This window comes from Elephantulus edwardii, unplaced genomic scaffold (assembly GCF_000299155.1).
Source record: "Elephantulus edwardii isolate Elephantulus edwardi_28Jun2011 unplaced genomic scaffold, EleEdw1.0 scaffold00194, whole genome shotgun sequence".
NCBI classification, from domain to species: domain Eukaryota; kingdom Metazoa; phylum Chordata; class Mammalia; order Macroscelidea; family Macroscelididae; genus Elephantulus; species Elephantulus edwardii.
In genome coordinates, this window is record NW_006399944.1 from 5,125,831 (window position 1) to 5,131,281 (window position 5,451).

Consider the following 5,451-nt stretch of genomic DNA (forward strand, 5'->3'; position numbering starts at 1 on the left):
GTAAAAGGTAAGTGCAAGAATGGAAGGCCCTGGATGAGATGGATTAACACAGTACATGGGGTAGAGTATGAGATGGTGAGTCTGGCTCAGGGCAGGGCAAGTTTCAGAGCTATTGTTCCTTGATTTACTAAGAATCATAGTCAACTTGACAACATAGAACAACAACATGAGTCAAAACTAACTTAATGGCACCAAACAACAACCAAAATTTAAGTATTTATGCATTAGGATGAATCTTTTAGTTAGCACCTATAAAACTTATAAACCATAGGTACCCTAGAATAAATATTTCTTAAAATATATTTTAAGTACTTGAATTCTGAAATTTATTATTTTTGGTTTGTTTATTTGTTTGTTTCATTTTTACTTTTGGAGACATAAAACTATTTTTAAAAGTATAGTTTTCTCATAAATAAGACAAAAAAAACCCAACAAACCAGCAACCAAACATTGCAACAGAGTACAGCTTCTAGAACGTGTTGTTGTTAGGTACCACTATGTCAATTATGATTCATACCTTATGAATGACACAACTGAACTGTGCCCCACTCTGTGACATTCTCAAAATCTTTAGCATGGTCATGCCCATTATTACAATTACTATGTTCATTCATCTCATTGAGCGTCTTCCAACTATTTCTATGACTGTCTTTCCCAGCTTGATATATTTTTCCAAGGGTTTGTCCTTCCTGATAATGTACCAAAAGTATGTGAGATGAAGTGATATAACCATACTTACCAATTGAAAGAAATAGATCTCATAAGACTGCAAAGGTTACAACCTTATAGTTATTCTGCTCATGGAGAGAAAATGTGAATTTTATTTACATATATAATACATTTGCAAGTGCTGTTCTATATTTTAGATATAAGTATTGCCAAAATTAGTGGTAAGATTTTTTTTTGCTTTATTTTTTAAGGAATCTTTCAGGAACTTAAAAAGAAGACTCAAAGTTTAATTTATTTTACAGATTTGACTTATCCTGTCTTTTTATTACCTCTCATTGAAAAGTGCTTTTATCACCTTGTGACTGTGGTACTTGATGCACACATTAACTTATTACAAAGGCAAGACAAGTGACAGATTTGCTTCCACATTTTACACAAGTCAATCTTGATAATAGATTTTTCCTAAAATTCATTGGGCCTTTTTAAAGACTTTTTCAAAGCAGTCACAGTTCTATATTATTCTGTTTGTAAAATAACACATTTTTCCCCCAGAGGTCTTCTTAGTAACAGTAAAATACATTATTGCTTTGAAGTAAGATGGAATTGTTCACCTTAAGTCTATTCTGAGAAAAGCTGACATCTGTACATATAAAAATTTCAAGTTAAATGTGCCCTCCTGTAAGACAAGAAGACTGTGCCCTAAAGATAGCAATAATTACCTAACATATTCAATAAATGTTACTGGGCCTGTCTCAGTTATAGAGACCAGAGATTCAACTAAGAGCAAGGAAGAGCAAATTTTTTTTCTGAAGAATCACACAAAAATGTAATAATTAAAAACAAGTCTTTAAAAAGACTAATTATCTTTTATTCTTAATATCTTCTATGACTTCAGATAAAATTGAGAAGTGAGATTAGCGAGAGAAATCATTGCTATTGAAAATACAAATCTAAATTTTGAATAAAATACCAAATAACATTCAAGTAATCCCATAAAGTCACTCATTCTACCTGTGTAGAATTCCTCCAGGGGTTTCTTCCACTGATAGTTCTTACCAAATTTGCTACTCTTGTCTGTGGAGTCAACAAATCTTTGACTCAGACATTTTCCCTGCTTTAAAATTCTCCTGCTCTGATACAATAAAAATGACCAGAAAAAAAAACGTAACTTCTGGGCTATGGTAACAAATGGGTTGAATATACAGTGACCAAGTATAGATGGTGAAGGTTCGAAAGTTGAGACCCAATATTTAATAGGAACTTTTTGAGCGCAGTGGCAGCCTAGAGGTATGGTTTTTCCCCTCCACCACCTGGGACCTGCACTAAGCAACCATGTCCAAGGGCCCTGTGGTCGGCATTGATCTTGGCACCACCTACTCCTGTGTAGGGGTCTTCCAGCATGGGAAAGTGGAGATCGTTGCAAATGATCAAGGCAACCGGACCACCCCAAGCTATGTCACATTTACCTATACCAAACGATTGATTGGCGATGCGGCAAAGTATCAAGTTGCAGTGAATCCTACTAACACAGTATTTGATGCCAAACGTCTCATTGGATGAAGATTTGATGATGGTGTGCAGTTTGATATGAAACACTGGCCCTTCATGGTGGTGAACGATGCAGGCAGGCCCAAAGTCCAAGTAGAATATAAAAGAGAGACCAAAAGTTTCTATTCAGAGGTAGTGTCCTCTATGGTTCTCACAAAGATGAAGGAAATTACAGAAGCCTACCTTGAGAAGACTGTTACCAATGCTGTTGTCACTGTACCAGCCTACTTCAGTGACTCTCAGTGCCAGGCTACCAAAGATGCTGGAACCATTGTTGGCTTCAATGTCCTCCGAATCATCAATAAGCCCAGTGCTGCTGCTATTGATTATGGTTTAGACAAAAAGGTTGGTGCTGAAAAGAATGTGCTCATCTTTGATTTAGGAGGTGGCACTATTGATGTGTCAATCCTCACTATAGAAGATGGGATATTTGAGGTCCAGTCTACAGCTGGAGACAACCACTTGGGTGGAGAAGACTTTGACAACAGAATGGCCAACCATTTCATTGCAGAGTTCAAGCACAAGCATAAGAAAGACATCAGGGAAAACAAGAGGGCTATCAGAAGCCTTCACACTACTTGTGAGCGTGCAAAGCACAGACTTTCTTCCAGCACCCAGGCCAGTATTGAGATAGATTCTCTGTATGAGGGAATCAACTTCTATACTTCCATTACCCAAGCCCACTTTGAAGAATTGAAGGCTTACCTTTTCCGTGACACTCTGGACCCTGTGGAGAAAGCCCTGAGGGATGCCAAGCTAGAAAAGTCACAGATCCATGATCTTGTCCTGGTGGGTGGTTCTACCAGAATGCCCAAGATTCAGAACCTTCTTCAGGACTTCTTCAATGGAAAGGAGTTGAAAAAGAGCATCAACCCAGATGAGGCTGTTGCTTATGGTGAAGCTGTCTGGGCAGCCATTCTTTCTGGAGACTAATCTAAAAATGTTCAAGATTTGCTGCTCCTGGATATCACTCCACTTTCTTTTGGTATTGAAACTGCTGGTGGAAACATGATTGTCCTCATCAAGCGGAATAGTACCATTCCTACCAAGCAGACACAGATCTTCACAACCTACTCTGACAACCAACCTGGTGTACTCACCCAGGTCTATGAAGGTGAGCGTGCCATGACCAAAGATAACAACCTGCTTGGCAAGTTTGAACTCACTGGGATGCCACCTGCACCTTGTGGTGTTCTTCAGATTGAAGTCACCTTTGATATTGATGCCAATGGTACCCTTAATGTTTCTGCTGTTGACAAGAGCACTGGGAAAGAAAACAAGATTATCATCACTAATGAGTAAGGAAGACATTGAACGAATACTCCAGGAGGCTGAGAAGTACAAAGCTGAAGATGAGAAGCAAAGAGATAAGTAAGATGTCTTCTAAGAATTCCCTTGAGTCTTACACGTTTAATATGAAAGCAACAGTTGAAGATCAAAGGCTTTAAGGCAAGATCAATCAGGAAGACAAGCAGAAGGTCTTTGACAAGTGCAATGACATTATCAACTGGCTTGATAAGAATCAGACTGCAGAAAAGGAGGAATTTGAGCATCAGCAGAAGGAACGAGAGAAGGTCTGCAACCCCGTCATCACCAAGCTCTACCAGAGTGCTGGAGGCATGCCTGGAGGCATGCCTGGTGGCTTCTCCCATGGTGGAGCTCTTTCATCTGGTAGCTTCTGGACCCACCATTGAAGAGGTTGGCTAAACCAATCTGCATACTTTAGCATTCATTGTCCCACAGTTAAATTTTGAAGCACCCAAATTTGTAGTACACTGCAGTTGAAAAGTCTAAACTACTAGACTAAATTTCTGGGCATTCTCAATACTTGAATATGGAATGTGCATAGGGAAAGTAATTAACATTGCACTTTATTGTCACTGTCTTGTAAGTGGAAAATGTAATGTCTCAAATAAAGATTTATTTTAAATTGGCACCATAAAAAAAGTAAAGAAACTTTTGTAATTCTAAACCCTCAAAGATACATTAATATCTCTATTACTTAGACAAATTATATTTTAATTATCATTATAAATTTTAAAACACGTATCAACTACAAAACAAATTTTATGCTAATTATTTATTAATTATATTTATTTATTTATTAATTATTTATGCTAATTGGCAGCATCAGGATGGATGGTGAAGAGATTGAGATTTTACACAGCTTTAGCTTGCTTGGCTCCACAGTCAACAGTCTTGGCACCAGCAGCCAGGAAATTAAAAGGTGCATTGCCATGGGGAAGTCTGCTGTAAGGGACCTCTCCAAAGTACTGAAGAGCGATGGTGTCTCTCTGGAGATTAAGGTGCATCTGATACAGGCCATGGTCTTCGTAATCACTTGTTATGCATCAAAGAGTTGGACAATGACCAAGGAGAATAGAAGGAGAATTGATGCCTTTGAGCTGTGGTGCTGGAGAAGAGTATTGAGAATACCATGGACTGCTAGGAAAAAAAAACAGATTTGTCCTGGAAAGGGTTAAACCGGGTGCCTCCTTGGAGGCAAGGATTCTGAGGCTCCATCTAACATACTTTGGACATGTTGTGAGGAGAGACCGGTGCTTGGAGAGGGACATCATGCTTGGGAGGGTGGAGGGACGGCGCAGGAGAGGAAGGCCCTCTAGGAGGTGGATTGATTCAGTGACTGGGATAATTAGGATGGTAGTGTTGGAGACAGTGCAATTGGCACAGTACAGAGCGGAGTTTAGGGCTGTTGTACATAGGGTCACTATGAGTCGCAGGCGACTCGACGGCACATAACAACAACAACAACATCAAGTACAAATGTAAAAGATGCATAAATCATATAAATCTATACATTGTTGCTATGTGTCATCAAGTTGTCTGCAACTCATTGCAGTCTTACATACCATAGCGCTGAAATGTAACCTATCTTAAACTAATCTCATTGTCTCCGGCATACCTGCCCCCATTACTCCAGTTACTCTAACAGTTCATCTCATTTGGGTCTTCCTCTCCTGTGCTATCTCTCCTCCCTTCCAAGCATGATGTCATTCTCCAAGGACTGGTCCCTCCTGGCAACATGTCTTAGATACATGAGATGAAGCTTTAAAATCCTTGCCTCCAAAGAGCAACTTGGTTTCACCATTTTGGATAGACTAGTTTGCTCTCCTTACAGTTGTTTAAACAGGAGAAAACTGGACATTAGGGCAAAGGGCCATAAGTGTCTTTCTGAAAGGGCCAGAGGATGAGAATAACAGCCCCTCACCATTC

The 5,451-nt window shown here is 39.2% G+C and overlaps 1 pseudogene; it reads left to right on the forward strand.

Moving 5' to 3' along the window:
• Window positions 1-2,001: 2,001 nt before the first annotated feature.
• On the forward strand, window positions 2,002-3,924 carry LOC102856671 (annotated as a pseudogene).
• Window positions 3,925-5,451: the final 1,527 nt, after the last annotated feature.